General features: G+C 35.4%; 1 protein-coding gene across 1 annotated transcript in view; it reads left to right on the forward strand.

Annotated features, from left to right (window-relative positions):
* LOC127443353 (receptor-type tyrosine-protein phosphatase delta-like) overlaps window positions 1-22,138 on the forward strand; it is a 97,804-nt gene that overhangs the window by 19,930 nt on the left and 55,736 nt on the right. The window contains exon 4 of the mRNA XM_051701853.1: window positions 1,172-1,211. The gene's annotated coding sequence lies outside the window, so the exon portion shown is untranslated. The remainder of the gene's footprint in view (window positions 1-1,171; window positions 1,212-22,138) is intronic.

Raw genomic sequence — 22,138 nt, forward strand, 5'->3', positions numbered from 1 at the left:
TTTCTCATGATCTTAAAAACCTTTTGATCTGAAGGCATATGCCTAAATGTTTGAAATTAGTTTTGTAGACAAAAATATAATTGTGCCAACATATTAATTTATTTCATTATAAAACTAAAATGTAATTTAAAAAAAAGTTTTTGAAATGGATGACTTGGACCAAATAATTAAAAAAAGCAGCCACTAAGTGCCCAACATAGATGGGAACTTCTTCAATACTGTTTAAAAAGCATCCCAGGGTGATACCTCAAGAAGTGGGTTGAGAAAATGCCAAGAGTACATCTCTGCAAAATCAAGGCAAAGTGTGGCCACTTTGAAGATGCTAAAATACAACATAGTTTTGATTTATTTTGGATTTTTTTAGTCACAACATAATTCCTATATTTCCATTTCTATTATTATTATTTCTATTATAAGAATGAGTAAGTGACCCTAAACTTTTGAACTGTAGTGTATATACACTGTATATCAATATTCAATAAAAAAGAATATATATATATATATATATATATATATAGATTGAGCAACATAATTTGTGTGAAAATAATAATTAAAAAAAAGGTTGTTTTGATTAAAATTCAGGTTTTATAAAAGGTGAAAAGGGGGCCTTTTACCCCACACTAAAAGACCCCCTAGGGGTTTATTGTGATATCGTGTAGAGATGGGGCAATAGTCATAGTGCAAAATTTGTCAACTAATGCAAATAATTTTAACATAGCAAGATGCTTTTTTTAAGTAAAAAATTAAGACAATGCCTTTCAAAATAACCCCTTCAGAAAAGGGTTAAACATCTCCTGTTAATTTCACATTAGGCATTTCATAACATCTCAAGTATTCTATAAACAAATGACTTGGAATATAGTGCAAAAGTCATAAATGGACCATTTTAATGATACTTTTATGGTACTTTTTGACATTTTGGAGCTTCATTTACTTTCATTTTATTAAAACACACAGCCAGGATAGTCTTTCACAAAATTTCACCTTTTGTCCTCTATGTAAGAAAGAAAGTCATAGGAGTTTGGAACCACATGAATGTAAGTAAATAATGACAGAATTTGTTAATAAACATGCTGTCGGACTACTGCTGCCCTCCTCTGGTTGTTAATATTTTAACACAAATCAAAAATATCTGAAAATACTAAATGTTTTTCTTTTTGTCTCATATCAGCCTCGGTAACTCTGACCGGCAGCATGTGCCACATTAAAAGGTAAGACAACACCTTGGGGCTATGTATTTTTTTATAAATGTATATATAATTATCCAACCATGTGTCCTTCAGCCAATTTAGTGCTTGATTTTATGTTAGGAAGTTACAAAACTTTCCTGCCATGTTAGGTCTCATGTAAAGAGGAACTATGAACTAGAACATACTTTTTTATTTATTTACATCTTTGTCTTTGCATCAGTTTATACTCCAGAGTCAGACTGGAGAAATTCTAGAACTCACACAGAGTAAATGCTGATGAAGTGGATAAATAAGTCACATCTCTTACCCATAAAAACCTGAGACACACAGTAACCTCCCACCCTGCACAGTTTGTGCATACACCGTATATTGTCTGTTGTCTACTGTATATTGTGTTTTGTCTGTAGTAAACTGCATATTGAGTATATTGTCTACCATGTATAATGTATACCTTCTATTGCCATTTACCTATCTGCTCTCTGCACTACTCTAATTTTGCATTACCCCTTCCCCAAGACATTCCTACCACATTCTGTAAGAGAGAAATAACAATAAACCTACTCTGATTTGGCTTACACTGACTTTTGTGCCCAGACTTGCTTCACAAAGTTGTACCTCGCTGTGTACAAACAGTCAGTGGATGATAAGAGTGAGAGGGAGAGAGCATGTGGCTTTTAAATGTGCAATAGTGTGGATGTAAATCTGATTATGATCACAGTTAAAAATGAGAATAGACTAGGGTCACACATAGATTAACTGTGACTAACAGTCCTATGTGTACATGTTTCTGCGTCTTTATTTGCAAGTCTGTTAAAGAAACAGTTTACCCCCCCAAAACATTTATTTTTCTTAATTTACCCTTATGTTTTTTTTCGAAACCGTATGATTTTTTTTTACTTATGCAAAACACGAAAGGTATTAATACATATTGCGGAACATCCTTTTATTATACAATGGCAGTGGATAGTGCTCACTTTAAAGGGATAGTTTACCAAAAATGAACATTATCTCATCATTTACTCACCCACATGCCATCCCAGATGTGTATAATGAAAGCGAGGCTGTGAGTGGTAGACTAACCATCTCTTTAATGCCACACATGGTGTAAAGCTGTAAAAAGCTCCTAGATCACATAAAAACAGATTAATATTTAAGTCCTTTTTTTTCGGGGGGGGGGATTTTTCCCCTTTTTCTCCCAATTTGGAATGCCCAATTCCCAATGCGCTGTAAGTCCTTGTGGTTGCATGGTGATTCGCCTCAGTCCGGGTGGCGGAGGACGAATCCCAGTTGCCTCCGCGTCTGAGACAGTCAACCCGCACATCTTATCACGTGGCTTGTTGAGCGTGTTGCCACGGAGACATAGCGCGTGTGGAGGCTTCATGCCATCCACCGCGGCAACCACGCTCAATTCACCATGCGCCCCACCGAGAACAAACCACATTATAGCGACCACGAGGAGGTTACCCCATGTGACTCTACCCTCCCTAGCAACCGGGCCAATTCGGTTGCTTAGGAGACCTGGCTGGAGTCACTCAGCACGCCCTGGGATTCGAACTAGCAAACTAGCGAACTCCAGGGGTGGTAGCCAGCGTATTTTACCACTGAGCTACCCAGGCCCCCTTAAGTCCTTTTTTACTATAAATCTCCACTTTCACTTTAAGATGTGAATGTGAAACTAAACGGGTGCCACATGTGATTTTAAAATGTGAAAGTGAAGTGGAGATTTATAGTAAACTTAAATATTGATCTGTTTCTCACCCACACTTATCATATTGCTTTTGAAGAGCATAAAAGGTCTGGTCAGTGGTCACCATTCACTTGCATTGTGAGTTCCAACAGAGCTGAGATATTCTTCTAAAAATCTTTGTTAGAGTTCTGCAGAAGAAAGAATGTCATACACATCTGGGATGGCATGTTAATAATGAAATAATTTTCATTTTTGGGTGAACTAACCATTTAAAGCTTAAAAAGGACCTGTGCAATAAGTTCTGGTGTGACAACCTGTAATTTGAGTTATTTCTCATATAAAATTTTGGCATCCTTTGCAAATTCATTAGCGCTATATGAGAGAAGCTAGTTCACAGTGGCACACGTGTTGACGCGAGAACTTGCGTTGTTTTAGTGCTAACGTGAAATGGAAGATGTTCACTGAAACATTACTTCAGTTTTGGGTTGTTTCTCACTAAAGCCTATGGTATGGCTTTAGATGACGTGGAATATGACACGGAATATGAGTTGCATGGGGTACTTTTATTATTTTTTGGGACCTTATTTAAAGTTTAAAAAGAGGCACGATCCACTGCAAGTGTATAGAAAAGACGGCCTGTGATACAGTATTCATTGAAACATCTCCTTTTGTGTTTCGCATAAGAAAGAAAATCATATGGGTTTGAAACGACATGAAGGTTAATTTTGTCATTTGAGAGTTAATTGTGACGTTTTTTTTTTTTTTTTCATTTTTGGGTGAACTATTCCTTTAAATTCATATCATTTTTTTTTTTAATAAGATAGCAGGCTCATATACTTTATGAAGTCAGCTGGAGTTGATCAGTATATGAGGCTGTCTCTTGCACTTAATTCTGCTCAGAAAAACAGTGGACACTGGCCATGAGATCACAACGGTCTTTGTGTGTATGAATGCACGTTGAGTTTGTGTGTGTGTGTGTGTGTGTGTGTGTGTGAGTGAGAGTGTGTGTGTGTGTGTATGTGTGTGTGTGAGAGAGAGAGAGAGATAGGAAGGATGAATATCTGGGGGATGGGTTGGATTTTCTCTCTTTCTTTTTCATGTGCTCACACAAGATATCAGATTAGAGTGAGGATTACAGAGCACCAACCATTTGAGAGAAAAAAAGCATGCAGAGCAAGAGAGAGCGAGAGAGAGCGAGAGAGAGCGAGAGAGAGAGAGAGAGAGAGAGAATTGGATGAGCATCTGAAACAAAATCAGTGACGGAGAACATTGAATAATCTGTAATCAACAGTTCACTGGGGGATACACAGCACAGATTAAATAAATTCTGTTTCTCTGTCTATCTTGTTCTTTCTCAAAAAAAGATCAAGATAGATTAATTAAATGGCAACACTCTGATGTGGTATATGTGTGAGTGGATGTGTTTGGTGTCTTGCTGTGTGTTAATTTGGTGTGAAATGTCAAGTGTCTCCTGCTCTTACACTGACATTCTGTTTAAGAGCTTCTAACACCTCCATCTCGCCATCAACATACGGAGAACATTTGTTTGTGTTTATGGTGCATTATACTTGAACTGTGCAATCTTATATTCTCATGGCCGATTAACAGCACTTCCTGAAATAACTCTCCTTTGTGCGTGTGTGTGTGTTTGTATGCGTGCTGCCGGCTCTGTGGTTACCTTAGTATTTTCTGCAACTAAAGCAAATTAATGCCCTCATTTACATAGCGCTGTGGGAACTGGGCTACTGATGATGCATTCATCTTTGAGCCTGGGAGTATGTTTGTGTGTGAAAGAGAAAGAGACAGTAAGCATGGGAGAGAGACAAATTTCATTCTGCATTTTGTATTTTGTTCAGATTCAGGCCACTAGAATAATGTTGACTCAGTTTGCATATACTTTAATTTAGCTGCAGTAACCAGTTCACTGAAACAGTTCATCACATGTCCCCATATTTCTAGCCTCATGAGACCCAGAAAAAAATAAGTTTTGGGATGGATATTTTTTTATACTGTGTGGTATATAAGAGACATAACAAAGAATTTCTAACTATATTTAATTAATAATTTACCATTATATAATAATGTCCTAATATAATAATTATATTATAATATAATTATTTTTGTGTTATTTATTTTAAAACTATTATAAAATAATAGAATTACAGTGATATATTATAATTATATGATGATTTAACATTATTATATCAAATATTAACTGTGTCTGCTAAATGAATAAATGTAAATGTCCTCTTCAAAGGTGATGTGTGTAATTTTTCTGATGTTAATACTAGTGCTGTCAGCCGATTCCAATTTTTAATCATGATTAATCGCATAATTTTTCATAGTTAATTACTCTATATATTCTTATTTTCCTGTGAAAATGCACTTATTTCCTTCTTAGGAAAGAAAACAAAACAATATGTAACAATAATGTTTTATTAACATTTTCGAAACAAATATAATATAAAGTATAAAGATGAAATTGCACTAAAATAGCACCAATTCAAGTAACATTAATAGTTTCAAAAAGTCTAATTGGGAGGCTGACTAATTGAAAGAACATAGGTTGAGTATTTATTGCAATACCTTATTCATGGTAGCGCCATCTTTGATTTTTAATGGGAATGACAATGAGGCTATGAAGGATAGACTTCAATCTCTTCAATGGCACGAACAGTATAAAGCTGGAAAAAGCTCCTAGATAACATCTGATTTTCCACAACTTATGTTGTATGGAGTTTTTGGTCTACTGAATGTTCTTGAAAAGATGTTCTTTTCAATGTTTTGTCTGCGGAACGATCCAAAAACACTTTAAACTGCAGTACAACCCATTGAAGAGGCAAGTATATCGGTCCCTAACTCGTTGTTATTCCCATCAAAAATCAAAGATGGCACTGCTGTGAATAAGGCATTAAATCTCATAAACTCTCATCCTCCACAAACTGTGGCTATCTGTTTTGCTACAGCAGTCATGCTGCCGCATTCACGATTCAAGTCAGGGCGTCAATGCCAGCCTCAAGCACCGCTTTCAACTCCACAAGAAACGTGTTTGCAACCAACATCTCGTTCTGCATTTTCATGATAGTTGCAAAGTACTTGATTTCTATAGGTCCCATTTGGGCTTGTTTTGTACAACAAATAGCATTAAGAAGACCTTTCCCCATCGGCTGCTGTGTGTATGTTTGTGGTGTGTGCATCAGTGTAATGACTCCAGGCGGACATATTGCAGAGGATCTGCCCTTTTCCGACCAGTGTATATACTGGTTTATGCTTTATTAATGGCAAATGCGATCAAGAAAAATTAACGTGTTAAACTTTTTTAATTAATCAGATGCATTAACGTGTTAACTTTGACAGCTCTAGTTAAAACGTTTTCTCCTATCCCACCTTGATAAATGGAGCTAGCCCTATAACTATAAGTAAGCCATTCATAGGCTGATGTCCTATAAATTAAAGTGTTAATACTGTGGTGCTATCAACACATTGCTTTGTTTGTTTGGGTATCCCAATCAGCCTTATTCAGAGCAGTATCACCTTAAATTTGTGACGGGAATGAAAACGAGGCTGTGAGGGATAAAAGTACAGTCTCATCAATTAGTTTTACTGTTGTTTAAAGTGGTTTGGATCGTTCCACTGACAAAACGTTGAAAAAGCATCTTTCCAAAACATTTCAGTAGACAAACTCAATAGATGTGATCTATGAGCTTTTTACATTGCATGCCGTTATAGATACTGGAAGTCTATCCCTCACAGCCTATTTTTCATGGTCGTGTCTAGAAGGAACCTTAACTATGGTGTCATTTTTATATCACCAGAACTTGAATTTGAAAAAGACTCAGAATTCATGATCTTGAAAAAAGACTGGGTGTAATTAGATGTTATCGAAACTTTTTGCTGTTAATTTAAAATTTACCTAAAACAAATTCAGATTGTGAAATTCAAGTTTTTATTATTCAAGTGGTGGATTTCAGGTCATGAAATTCAGATCTCAATATTCAGGTTGTTGAATAAAGATTGAAAAATTCAGGTGGCAAAATTCGAGGATGGCATCCGGGAATGCAAGAAAGAGCAAACGAACGTCGATGTAATCCATCTCTCTCTTGGACAATCGCAAAGTGATGGAAACAGCTCAAAAAAGAAATTTTAAATGAATTAATGAATATATACAGTATATTATACATATATAGCAGTAAATATATATAGCCTACATTTTTAATAATGTGCAAAATGTCTTTTCTTTGCTCCTTTGCAGTTTACATTGAACGAATCTGCTGAAAAGGACATTAAAATTATTCACGTATATAACTGTAAATATACTGTAAATTGGCATTATAATGCTTTTTATTATTATTATTATAATGTGTTACAGTCATGACATACCATAGTCTGGGTGTTATGAACTTATATACATGAATGAACATATGAACATACTGTATTTGATACGTGCACAGATAACTGAAATGTCTAAATAAAGTAGAAACAGTGTTATATCTCTGTTATCCCCCTTCATCGCTGCTTGACTTGGGTAAGATAAAACTTGAATGTAAGAAAAATAAAATGTTGGCTCTGGTAAGTAAACAGCAGTATCACTTTTTCAAGATTTATAAATTGAATAAATTTTTTCGCATCCCACAGCGCAGCACACTGTCTGAAAGTAAATGGAAATTTGGTCACAAAGGCAGCATGATCATACAGTGATATCACATGTAACAGGTCAATATGCTCAAGCATTACCGTGAATTATTATTTTTTTGGTATATGCACGAATTGTGTGTGTGTGTGTGTGTGTGTGTGTGTGTGTGTTAATAGTTAAAAGAAAATGTGAGGAAGAAAAAGACTGACATTTAAGATTAAATGACTCGTGTAATGATCACTTTTGATCTTTCACGCATGCGTTATGTGCAAAAAAAAAAAGAAAAGAAACTATACCGGAATACTGCTGTCTAATTTTAGTAAGGGGTACAATGCAAATGCGCATATTACAGAACACATCTCTAAAGTATATAGACGGAGCCCAGATTTGTATTATCATGAAGGAAACGTAGTCTGCCTGAAAATAGACACTGACAAATCATCAGTAGTCTACATATGTAATACATATGAGATTAGACTATCCAGCATTTTGATAAAAATATTAAAAAGCAAGATGGCATGCTAACTCAAGCAATCCAGACATCAATACAGGTAATTAAACAATTAAGAACAGAATGTGTGTTGTGCATTCAAAGTTCACTATAATTTAATTCAGCACTAGTACGAATGTGCAAGAGAATTATATTATTATAATTATAATAAATATTATCAAACAGCCAAGACATGCAACACACACTTACAAAATGGGTAAAGGCGGCTGTTGTTTCAGTCAGCCATAGGTCTGTATTATTTCACTTATTTACAGTAACAACAAGAGGTAGCTATATACCCGATTCATATTACCTTAGATGTAATGATTAAACACTCTGTTGTTCTCTTAAGGCAGAGAAATAAATTTATTTTATATATATTTATATATATATATATTTACACTGGTGGCCAAAAGTTTGGAATAATGTACAGATTTAGCTGTTTTGGAAGGAAATTGGTAATTTAATTCACCAAAGTGGCATTTAACTGATCACAAAGTAGTCAGGACATTACTGGTGTAAAAAACAGCACCATCACTATTTGAAAAAAGTCATTTTTGATCAAATCTAGACAGGCCCCATTTCCAGCAGCCATCACTCCAACACCTTATCCTTGAGTAATCATGCTAAATTGCTAATTTGGTACTAGAAAATCACTTGCCATTATATCAAACATGGTTGAAAGCTATTTGGTTCATTAAATGAAGCTTAACATTGTCTGTGTGTTTGTTTTTGAGTTGCCACAGTATGCAATAGACTGGCATGTCTTAAGGTCAATATTAGGTCAAAAATGGCAAAAAAGAAACTCATCAGTCAATCATTGTTTTGAGGAATGAAGGCTATACAATGCTTGAAATTGCCAAAAAAAGTGAAGAGTTCACACAAAGGTGTACACTACAGTCTTCAAAGACAAAGGACAACTGGCTCTAACAAGGACAGAAAGAGATGTGGAAGGCCAGATGTACAACTAAACAAGAGGATAAGTACATCAGAGTCTCTAGTTTGAGAAATAGATGCTTCACAGGTCATCAGCTGACAGCTTCACTGAATTCTACCCGCTCAACACCAGTTTCTTGAACAACAGTAAAGATAAGACTCAGGGGTGCAGGCCTTATGGTCAAGGTCAAGGTCAAATGTATTTATAAAGCACATTTAAAATCAACAAGAGTTGAACCAAAGTGCTGTACAATTAGAAAAGCAATGCCATAGAACTCAATAAACATGATAAATAAATAAAAGAAAACAATAAAATTATGACAGGGCTATAGAGTTACAACACACAGAGTAAGAAGTCAGGGTGTCAAGCTCTACTCGAGTTGAATGCCAGTGCGAAGAGGTGGGTCTTCAGCAGCAACTTAAAAATGTCTATAGTCCTTATATGGAAAGATAAGCTGTTCCATAGATTAGGAGCAGCCACCACAAAGGCTCGAGGATTATGGGAAGAATTGCAAAGAAAAAGCCACTTTTGATACAGAAAAACAAAAAGAAATGTTTAGAGTGGGCAAAGAAACACAGACATTGGACAACAGATAATTGGAAAAGAGTGTTATGGATCTTAACCCCATTGAGATTTTGTGGGATCAGCTAGACTGTAAGGTGTGTGAGAAGACCCGACAAGATAGCCACATCTATGGCAAGTGCTACAGGAAGCGTGGGGTGAAATGTCACCTGAGTATCTGAACGGACTGACAGTTAGAATGCCAAGGATCTGCAAAGCTGTCATTGCTGCATGTGGATGATTTTTTGATGAGACTTTGAAGTAGTTTAAGAAGTTCTGAATTTTTTTTCTGAAATTGTAATAGCAATTTTTCACGTTATCCTGACTATACATTGTGATCAGTTGAATGCTTTGGTGAATAAAAGTACAAATTTCTTTCCATAAGAGCAAAATCTGTACATTATTCCAAACTTTTGGCTGCCAGTGTATATAACTATATATAACTATATATATATATATATATATATATATATATATATATATATATATATATATATATAGTTATATATAGTTATATATAGTTATATAAATGTTCAACCAATTTTGAACTCACAACCATTTAACAAATGTATAAAAATATATCTTTTTATATTTAGATTTATTATTTAACACTTTTCAACTACAAATTTTTATTTATTTATTTATTTGCAGGCTTGCAGTTAAAATGACTAGTCTGAATAGTCTGACTATTTGTCTGGTAAATGTCCTTTGCCCATATGATTATGAAATTAGGTTCTTGCTGAAACTTGCTGTTAGGTGAAGGATCCAATTTACTGATTAATTAGCTTTTTTCCTGAAAGCTATAATGAAACATTATAATAAGTATCCCTAAAGTATACCTTTTTGTGTTTTCACAGTGTTGTTCTCACAGTTGTTTAAAATTACTTTTGAGCTGTTTCCATCGCTTTGCGATTGTCCAAGAGAGAGATGGATTAAATCGACATTTGTTTGCTCTTCCTTGCATTCCCGGATGCCATCCTCGAATTTTGCCACCTGAATTTCTCAACCCATATTCAACAGCCTGAATATTGAGACCTGAATTTCACGACCTGAAATCCACCACTTGAATAATAAAAACTTGAATTTCACAAACTGAATTTTTTTTAGGTGAATTCACACAAAATATTTTCAAATATTTAAAATGAACAGCAAATATTTTCGATACCAACAAATTACACCCAGTCTTTTTTCAAGATTATGAATTCGGATATAAAAATGATGGTATACTTTACCCTACCACTAAATCTAAACCTAACCTTAGTAACAATGAATGAGACTCTCACGAGACTTTGGTTTCCGGAGGATAACCTTGGACACAGCCCCTTTTTATTCCTGTCAAAAATCAAACCTGCCACTACTGTGAATAAGGTCTATTGGTTCCAACAAATGGCATAAGTTTGGGACAAGACTACCTGTTTTTTGACTGGTAGAGATGAGGGGAGTGTTCGGGAAAATCCCATTCATTTTTTCTATAGACGAATTGATTTTCAACGATAACTTATAAACCCTTTAAGACAGACCTACCTTCAGCTCTGAGGTTGTTCATCGATGGTATATGCTTCCGTTGAAGCCATTAGTCTGCGTTATTTCAACTTCATTGTTTAAAAATCATGTTTGATAGCGGAAATTATGGTAAACAACTACATTACCCATGGTCCAGCACAAAAAGCTTCACCAGTCAGAGAACCACGACCAACCAATCCTTGGAGTGACTGCCCACTCCCATGACACACTGTGAATGTCGTAATCGAGACTGTGTCTCTTCACCCTTAAACTAGTTATCTATTTGTACATATCGGAATATTTTGCAATAAACGTAAAACATATTGTTTCTATTCTTATAATCAACAACCTAAAATCAATAGTTTTATATATTTCTTTTTTTATTCAATGGCATCATTCGCAGTGGTTCATGATGGGATTGTAGTTTGTGCCCTCATGAAAAACGGTAAGTACACAGCCTTGTACCTTTCCCTTTTTGTCTGATTTTTCAAATACTTTTTTGGCTCAAAACAAAGTTTGTAATGTTGTGTTTTACCTCTGAGCTGGTTGGTTTGGGTCATAGCTTACAACTCTTTTATAAAGGATTTTATGAAAAATCCATGGGATATATATATATATATTTTTTTTTTTTTTTTTGTTTTTTGTTTTTTTTTTGCTATATACTTATGTTATTTGTTTAGAAATAATTGCTATTATTAAAGTAATATTATAATGACTGCATTTTAACATTATTATAGGCTACTGTATATATTATATTAATATCGTCATATAAACTTTTGGTATCACAGTAAAGCCGAGTTTGTTCTCTTTAAGGTACACTAAGACTTAAAACAGTGGCACATATGGTCTCAGAAATATGAATGAATATTATATGAATTGCAGGCTCTCCATACAGAGAATATGATAGTCCACTGACAGCTGCTAGAAGCTGTCAAATTTGACTGGCCTCGTTTCGGAACGTTGCCTTAAGTCACTCCGATGTGCAAATGCAGTTCTTCCAAATTATTAATTTTTCCTGAACTGGAGATTCATTCCGGGGCACTTGACGTCACCCGCCGCCGTCGCCGTTCTGTCCTGCCTAGTCTCGAGCCCGTCCCCTCATATGCCACTGTGTGCGCGCGAGCGAACGCCCCTGTTTCCTCTCGCGCTCGGATGCACACACAGCATCAGCATCACCAGAGCATCCCTTTGCAACGGGGGAAAAGAGAGAGACCTGCGAGCTCTTTACGAGCGCTGGAAACGCGCAGTGCTTCTGCTGCTGTTTCTGTGCTTTTTATAGTTCAGCCCAGCGCCGTTGAACATCAGAGGTAGAGAGGACGGGCTTCTGGATTATATCTGTGATGCATGAATTCGCAGACGGTATCGCACCGACGAGACCCGAATGAAAGCCTGAACGCGACCGCGATGTTGATCAGGTAGGCGAAGAGTAACATCCCATTACAATCCATTATTTTGCAATGGAAAAAAGGAAAAGGTAATTTTATCAGTATTTTCTGTTGTTTTTGGGTCTCGTGCACATCGAGCCGCAAATGCACGAGAATCGATGTGCAAGCTTTGTTTTTGTTTTTTGTTGTTTTTTTAAACATAGGTGTGCAGAAGACAGTGGAGTGTATTGCATGCACATTACCACTTTCTGTGGTGCTTTTTTTGCTAGAATATCAAAATAATGCCGATGTCTACTGCTTACTCTGTGCGTTTTCTGAGCTCTACTGCTTATTCTCTTAGAAATATTGCGTTTATTGACTTTCTATTATTGATATTTTCATGTTCATTCATATTCATTTCTAAAAATATAGCCTATAAAGGTAAAATGTGCTGTTTGGTGTTATTAAGCCATTTGCATTGGCATGATTGCCAGATTTAGTCCACATTTTAGTCATGGTTTCCCCACTCCTCTTTTGCCTTTTAGATCATTCAGTGATGTTTGGGGAACCCAGTGTCCGGGGCATTATGCTGAGCTTAAAGTGTTATGACGGAATGTTCTCCATGGATCATTAAAAGCATATTCTTAATGGACCAATAAACTGAATGACTCTACATTTGAACAAAGTTCACATGGAAGAGGATTATGTGTGATGACTTTTGCTATAACTCCTAATGCTCTTAGTGTGTGAGAGACTGAAGGGGGTTGAAGAGAGATAGAGAGAGGGATATTATTATGTTAGGGTATTAAGGTTTGCATATGTTAGAGAACAACTTTAGAGGAAAGGGGGAGAGAGGAAGTTTGGCTGTTGGTGTGAGGTGTAAATTACCTATTTGACCTATTTTGGAGAAAATTACAGATGGACACAGAGAGAATTTTGAAGTTTTAAAAAAAAAAAAAAATCATTTATTTCCATACCTGCAGACTAAATGTGGTTTGCAGCAGCTTGCATATAAACATATGGTTTATATTAATAATGTAGACATCACAGAGGCACAATCCCTGTGCTAATTTCACAGATGCGCGTCTCTGATACCATTTAAAGGTGTGGGTCCTAAGTGCTAATGCGAGTAAAAGCTGTGCTTATGACAGAGCTGAAAGCTAGCAGTAAAATCTTTTCCTGAAACTGGAGAAGAGTTTAATTGCACTGATGTGCTCAGTGCTTAAGGCTTGATCTGTTCAAGTGTTCTGTGCAGTACCGTCAGAACTTCAAAGCTTCTTTTTGGAATATGTCTTCTAACCTTCTTGAGAACAACTTTTACTCTATCACTGTTACATACTATCAATATGCTATTGTTGGATTTGTGTAATGTGTATAGGCTACTTAGTGCAGGGAATGTTTTTTGTGGTCAGATATTCACATAATGACTGCTGAATTGTATAATTGTCCATTGTTCTACTTCCAGGCAACCAATTTCCTAAATATCTGTGTGCGTTTTATAACTCTCATATTACTCTGCGTTCTCTTTCTTCTCACATCCTAAAATAATTTCAACTCAAATCAATATTTTATTGTCCATTCATTTATTTATTTGGTAAGCAGGATAATGGATGGTCGTTATCGCAAAATACTGTAAACCCTAACAGTGTGTCATCCAGAAGTGGTTTATTACTGTACATTATCCCTTACTTAAGCTATACTTTTTGAGTATTAGCATATTTCCACATCAATCTGGGAGTCTAGTTTCACAGATGTTTTCATTTTTTGCCCATACAAAAGGTAAGGACAAGTGAAGGACAAGATGAATATGAGAACTTAATGCTCAAAACTAAACTAAGATAATTAACTAAGAGAATAAGATAATGTAGACTTAATGTAGAGCATACTTACCACCCAATATAAAACAACAAAATGTTGTTGCCAATTTTATGACAGCATGATATCTGCCTTTCCTGTGTTGTATTTAAAAAAGTGGATTTTTCCATACAAATTTGGATATGCATATATCTATCTTTCTTAGGATTTTGCGTAAAATAAAATAAGTTATGATATGTATGGCTGCCACAATAACGTGATTCTCTCTAAATGCGCATGGAACAGTGGGATGCGGGAGCACAACTGATGGCACTGGCAAGACAGACAGTCCGACTAAGCTGATCGACCAATCAGAATGTTCAATTTAGACACGACTGGATATTTGCTAACCAATGATATTTTCCGTTTCAGTAAGCCGTTTCATTTCCAGCATCTAATACTGATGCACAACCATCTCTGGAGAAACCTTCATAAAGTCACAGTATGCCCACCTCTTCAGACACTACTACACCACTTGTTTAAACAGATTATGTATTAAAGCTAGAGCTGTCAGAATTAATGCGTTAATGCATGCGATTAATAAAAAAATGTATACGCATTAATTTTTCTTAATCGCGATTAATGTATTTACTGTTAATACGTAAAAACCAGCATAAACACTGGTTGGAAGGGTGGAACCTTTGTAATGTGTCTGCACGGAGTTATTACACTAATGTGTCTGCACGGAGTCATTACACTAATGCACACACAACAGCACTTCCATGTCAGTGATCAAATGATGGGGAAAGGACATCTTAACGCTATGATGTACAAAACAAGCCCAGATGGGACTTGTGATAGAAATCAAGTATTTTTCAGCCTAAGTTAGGAGCATTTTAATTACCACAGGAGCATGTCAAGTCTTAACTATCACCTGAATGCAGAATGAGATGTTTTTGTCTGGAAGCACTTTTCATGTGGAGTTCAAAATGGCACTTAACACTGATGCCCTGATGTGAATCATGAATGCGGCTTCACGATTGCTTCAGCAAAGCGGATAGACACAGTCTGTGGAGGATGAGCATTTAAAAGAGATTTAATGTGCATTGCAATGAAAATGCATACTATGGGGAGACTAGTTCTTTCAATTACTCTTTCAAACTCCCAGTTAGACTTTGGGAAAAGTTTAAGGTTAATTGAATTGGTGCTGTTTTAGTGCATTTTTGTCTTTATACTGTGGAAGGCTTTGTTTGGAAAATGTTAATAAAGCATTATTGTTATATATATATATTTTTTTTTTTTTTTCCTAAGATGGAAATAAATGCATTTTGACAGGAAAAGAAGTGTGTGTGTGTGTGTGTGTATATATATATATATATATATATATATATATATATATATATATATACAGTTGCAATTGAAATTATTCAACCCCCCCCCGCCAAGACAGTAAGGATTTACAGAAGTAAGCTTTTCTGATGACCCAGAATTTTTAAACTTTACATCTATATCAGTTGAGTGACACATTCAAAATCATAGTGTGAATACATAACCTAATATTTCTAAATAGCAGGATTTTTTTTAAATACAGCCATGACATAATTATTCAACCCCTATTGCATGTAGCTGTTTCTTAAATATGTAAGGCTACACAAGTAATTGTTTTAAAACAAAATTAAGTCATCAATCTGCAATGGCACTTATTTAAGTTTTAAAATTTAAGTTTAGCATTGTAAGCAAAAATGTATTTTTTATGCAAAAAATTCAATTAAAAATAAGCTTCCTCAAAAGCTAATAGAGGAGATTATTTCATTACACAAGAAAGGTCATGGCTAAAAGTACATTTCCAAGGCACTTCAATTTCCAATAGACAAAGTTGGCACCACCATTCATAATTTTTTTAAATATGGTACAACAGCAACCTTCTTGGGGTGTTGAAGAAAGCAAAACTTCACCAAGGGAAATGTTGACTCCAGCTGACTGAATATTCAAGAAGTAATTAGGAAAGATCTGTGGAGTCGTGAAAGAAGGTTTTTTAGATGTATGACACTAAACTGAAAATGAGTTTTAGACCCATGGGTCAGCAGTACGTCTGGAGTAAGATGACAAGGTGATGACAAGAACAACACCATCCCCAGAGTCAAGCATGGAGGTGGGTCAGTCCTGTTATGGGGGTGTTTTGTGGCTGCAGGAAACAGCTATCCTGACTATGTGACTGACACCATGGATTCTTTCAGGTATCTGGCCATTTTGACATGAAAAATGTGATGCCTTCAGTGTGTAAATTGAAGCTCGGTGATCACTGGACTTTCCAGCAAGACAATAAAACCAAGGATACATCCAAGTTGTCCAAAATCTGGTTCAGGGATAGGTAGTGGAATGTCCTTAAATGGCCCTTTCAGTCCATCATTAAAACCCCATTGCAAACCTTTGTTGGGATTTCAAGGAAGCAGTGGCAGCACAGAAACCGATGAATGTCAATGAGCTGGAAGCTTTTGCTCATGAGAAGTGTGTAAAAATTCTAATAGAGAGGTGTCTGAAGCCTGAGAACACTTACCTGAAACATTTATTTGCTGTTATTAAGGATAAAGGATGCTCCACAAACGATTGACTTTGGGGGTTGAGTATTTTTGACATGACATCTGTGGAGAAATTTTTTTATTTAAAAATTTGGGTAAATTGAACTCTTTGTTCTCAAAATCACTCAAATGTGTATTAAAAACATACTTTGACTGTTTACTGAGGTTTTAGTTGATGTGTTTTAATTCACACCACCAGAATGTATTGCTGGTCAGCAGGGTTGAATAATTTATAATTTTGCAACTGTATATATATATATATATATATATATAGTGTCAAATTTCAGCACTTTCACAATCTGTGATTAATTGTGATTAACTACATACAATTATGACTGACAGCTCTAATTAAAGCACATAACTTTGATCACTTAAATGTGTCTGCCTTACAAGAGAAGAGTGTTTGTTTAAAGTTGTATGGTGGGGGTTATTTGCAAGTTTGTGCTTGAGCTTTAGAATCAATATTACTTGGCCTGATTTTGAATAATCCTGTGAAAGTACCTGGCAGTAGTGTAGTCTAGTCTACTATAAGGAAGCCAGAGTCAAGTTCAAGTGCAAGTCAAGTCCTATAAGGCCCTGTATCAAAAGGAGCGCTTGAAATGGACTTGTGGCCTGGTGTGTTTGCATGCATCTGTGAAGTCCAAGAAACTATATGTATTGAATTTATCATTTTAGATTTCAGAAGGGTGCTCACGAATGCTTCCTGAATGTGCTTTTTTCCAACTGTCCATGTGGCAAAGTGTAGACTCACAGGAGGACTGAGAGGGCTGATGGTGCCATTTAGGACCACAGTTGAGAAATGTGATTCATTTCTGTGAATCAGTTCTTTCAAAGTGGTTGTTTCAATGAATCAGTTTGAAAAAACAAAACAAAAAAAACAGTCCCTGTGTGGCATTTTCACATTGTAGTTAAAAATACTGTATAGTCACATCAGTGAGGATATTTATTGTAATAAATGTAATTTCATGTGTTCCTGTTTAGTCTGTTGCTCCCACCCTAATTGTAATTGTCTTTGTGTCACATCCTGTAGAGTTGTGAAGTCCGACTCAAGGCTGGTCCTCTTTCAGTCATTCTTGTTTGGATCTTATGTGCTTGAATGAGTGAATAACTACACCCACAAGCTATTACTCTCTGCTGCTCAAACGTATTTTTATTTTTATTGGCTTCACATCAGTGTACAATTCATAAGTGCTTTACAAGTCGTTTTACGATATACTGCATTTTACGAAAACTCTTGAAAGACAAGTGCACACTGAGAAAAATTGCTTGTAAAAGTTACAGATGCGGATGCACCCTCTACTTCGCATTGATCTGCGCCTAGGTAAGGATACGTCCATTTAATTTTTGCTGGGAGGGGGCTGTCCTGTTTTCCACAAGCAGGAATCTGGTCACCCTGTTTAGCAAGATTTTCAGTACTAAAACATGGTTATCCTTCATTCCAAGAAGCATTAGTGGCAAAGTGATCTGTAAAGCCCAGTCTCTGAGGCCCTGAATGTAGTGGAACTGATTGTTTTTGTGAAGTACAGAAAAGCATCAAGTAATTCCCACTTGATAGAGGAGCTATTATCAGTGTGGCATGAATAAATTATGTGGTTGCAATTTTTTTACTTTTTTCTGGTCTATTTTGCTGTAGTTTGATGTTTTGTCGTGTAGCCACAATTATGTAAAATAATTTGTTGTATGTCACCATTGTTGTGTTTTATATGCTGAGTGTTGAGATCTGTGCATGCCTGGTTGACAACTCACAATAGAAAGAGACAACAATCATTCTCACCATAATAGTATTACACTCAAAAATATAGCTCTTGGATTGACTTGATTCAATCATGGACAGTGGTTCCATGTGTTTGAAAAGAGTTTTCTTAACTTAAAATTACTATGTGATATCAACACAAGGACTTTGTGTAGAAAGAACGTAGATGAATTGGGTAAACCCAACAAAATTAGACGTCTCTATGTTACTCAACTCCAGCTCCACTTTTAACTATAACGACAACACCCCAAAACTCCAACAAAACAGAAACTCTTTTATATCTCAACATAAAAAACATTAAACACTAACAAGTATCCCCATTTATATTCATCATGCACAAAAACACATAAAAAACACTTAATTTTAACATTTACTCTTCCTATTCGAGTCCCATGCAAAGCATGCTGATTTTATCAAAACAAACATATTTAAAAATATATATTTTTGTTATATGATGGCTTATGATCCAGACTTTCAATATTAAACTATAAAAGTCCATTATAAAAATAGAAATTATTACATGTTTAAAACTATGATAACTATGATAAACAAATGGTAAAATAAACACAATCCATTTCAATAATTATTTTGTAAAAATGATTTCAATCAATGTTTCAAAAATCATGACTGTCCCACAGTTGTGGTGTCATTCCCACCACACCAAACAATTTTGCCCCTAACAAAGGTTTTTCAAACGTTAGTGTACTTGCAGTGTTGCAGTGTAATCTGATAACAAAGTAATTAGTTACTGTAATCTGATTACTTTTGTAGTCAAAAAGGTAGTCTAACACATAACATTTTAAATGATTTGTTATCAGATTACACTTACTGACTTAAAATTAAGTTAATTATTTTTAAGTATTTGGGTTTCATAACTTTCTAAAATAATATTATTTTTGTAAAAACCATTTAAAACAGGAATTATGTTCATTTGTACATCTGTTTATGTTACTGTGACAGCTGAAGGGACAACGACAATGAACAAGGATGAAATTGTTAAGCAGAAAAACAAACACTATTCTGAGGAAACTATTTTGGAATGTAGCTGAAAAGTCATTTGTAATGTTATTACTTTCCCATGAAGTACACAGTAAAGTAATCTGATTACAATATTAGAAAAGTAATTAGTAATTTGTAGTGGATTACTCTTTTTGAGTAATATACCCAACCCTGTGTACTTGTTAACCAAGTTGACAAAAGTGCCAGTGAAGTGCAGGCTTGTGATGAAATACGAGACTATGATATTTAAAGGAAACAAAGAAAATTCAAGGTAAATATCACTTGAGAGCAGAATATTTTTAATAGGCCGTAATTTCCAATCAAGCTGTAATTTTGGAAAATTATGCAAAAAGTTTTAAAATATTTTTTAATTGTATGTAGGATGCATAAAATGTTAGCTATGAAATTAGCCTTATCGAGACAAAATGAGTTGGCCATTTTATTTAAAAATGTCATTTCCACCACGGAATTCTATTAAACACAACGCAGAAATGTGGTAGAAATGACACTGTGGTGGAAATTTTTTCACGACTTTCAAAAAAAAGGACAAAAAAGACATAAATGTCCTGTGATGCATGTACTGTTAGTAGAAAAATGTAAAAGTGAGATTGAGACTTTCTAGAAGTCCACCGTGCTAAAAGTGCCTGAAGTTGAAGAAAAACACCCAGTTATTTTTGTACAATAATTTGTTGTTTTGCCAAAAAGAATGACCTTGTCTAAAATGATATTACAGAAAAAATCACAATAAAGTATGTTATTGTAAGAAATTGCTAGTAAAAATCCTGGTATTTTTTGAATGTATATATATATTTGGGACAATTTTAAGTTGTACATGGTAAGTTGCTTAAAAAGTCCAGAAGATTGTCTGTACATGCACGTGCTTTATTCCTCTCCCCGTCTCCTCCCCGAAATAACCATATATACAAACAATGCCTGTTTTTACTGTGCATATATCTACATATAATTTCCATATGCATATTCGCATCTAGAGATGTGACACTAATGTGTTTAATGGTATTAGAAACCAGGAAATATATAATACAAGATAATACAGTCTGAAGGCCTGTTGCATGTGAATAGACGCTGCTGCTAAAATTAATTTTTTAATCTTTGTTTTGTTTTAGTATAAAAATATCTAAACATCCTTTAAAAAGAACAATTAACCTGAGAAACTTTCTTGTATATTAAGACTTGTTAACAGAGAAAATATCTTATTATATCTAGAATATATCTTATTATTATATTATTGAAGTGTCTCAGTGTATTAAGTGTAAACCTAAACTAACACATAAGCCAGTCATCATCATGGGCCAAAAAAATCTGTGTGGTCCCGAAACACGTGCTCCCTCCTGATTCGTACTTGTGCTTAGTCTTCTAGATGCACAGTGGCAGCCATTGTCATTCAGAGCTGCATTCATCCTCATTCATTTATATCAACTCATTTAATTGCATACAGGTTGATTTCACGGACATAAGTATAAGGAATGTATCAATTATTCATGTTCAGTGTAACTAATAAAGTGCACACAGTTGGCAAGTGATAATTCATCTTCATTAGGTTTCCACCATTCATCTGTAGACAGAGGATGGCACATCTGCTACAATGACAGACGTGGAAGATCACTTGTTCTTAGTTGCACTTTTTTGCCAGTGGCATCGCTAATTGATCAAACACAGCAAAACAGTACGCAAAGGGTAGAGCTTGCTTTGGCAGTGCACACATTTTCATGTCAAGTTTACTTTTTATAAATCCCAACATGAGCGATTTTTGTGCGTATGCATTACTTTTACATCTAGACAGTCTAATCTTGTTGCATAGAAACACTTAAAGTCATCTTTTCACTTGAGGTGCATTGAAGACTGCAATCAAGATCATCAACAGGTTGTTCCAAATGCAGAAGCTACGGGTCAGTTTCGGCCATGGTGTGACAGATGTGTACCTGCTAACTGTCACAGATGCTCCATGTCAAAGTAGCTCTAATTGGAGTTCTGCGTTGTCAAGGCAATGAGTGCCTGCCAGCTAGACTGTGCCACATCTACATGTCATTTTGTCCTCGTCGTTCTCTCGACCTGACAGCAGCATCTGTTGTACAGAGATCTAATGAGGGGTTTTGTGGAGTTTGTGTTTATTACACAATAACATGTTCTTGTGTTTAGTTGCAGCCATATGGCCAAAAATAGGTTTTCCATGCCATTGTGTGTCTGAATGCTCATGGGATGGGATGCATATTCGTAGAAATAAGAAAATGAGAAAGCTAGCATGTTTTGTTCCTTTTTCTCAACCTTTTTTTTTTTTTTTACCTGGGCCTTGGTCTTGACTCAGTACCTAGCGCAAAGTTGCGGTCTGTTAGTGATTATAGTCAGTTTACTTGTGTTTTTGTGTGTTAGCGACAAGCCAATAAACCCCTCATGTTGTTCCAAACCCATATGACTTTCTTCTGTGGAACTGAAAAGGAGATTTTTGGCAGAAATTCAGCCTTAGTCACCATTGACTTTCGTTGCCCCTTTTTTCATACAATGAAAGTGAATGGTGACTGAAGCTAACATTCTGCCTAAGGTTGCCTTTGTGTTCCACTGAAGGAAGAAAATCATGTGAGTTTGCAACATGAGGGTGAGTAAAGCATTTTTCCTCTCAATACTGAAAATCA

Source organism: Myxocyprinus asiaticus, chromosome 7 (genome assembly GCF_019703515.2).
Source record: "Myxocyprinus asiaticus isolate MX2 ecotype Aquarium Trade chromosome 7, UBuf_Myxa_2, whole genome shotgun sequence".
In the NCBI taxonomy this organism is placed as follows: domain Eukaryota; kingdom Metazoa; phylum Chordata; class Actinopteri; order Cypriniformes; family Catostomidae; genus Myxocyprinus; species Myxocyprinus asiaticus.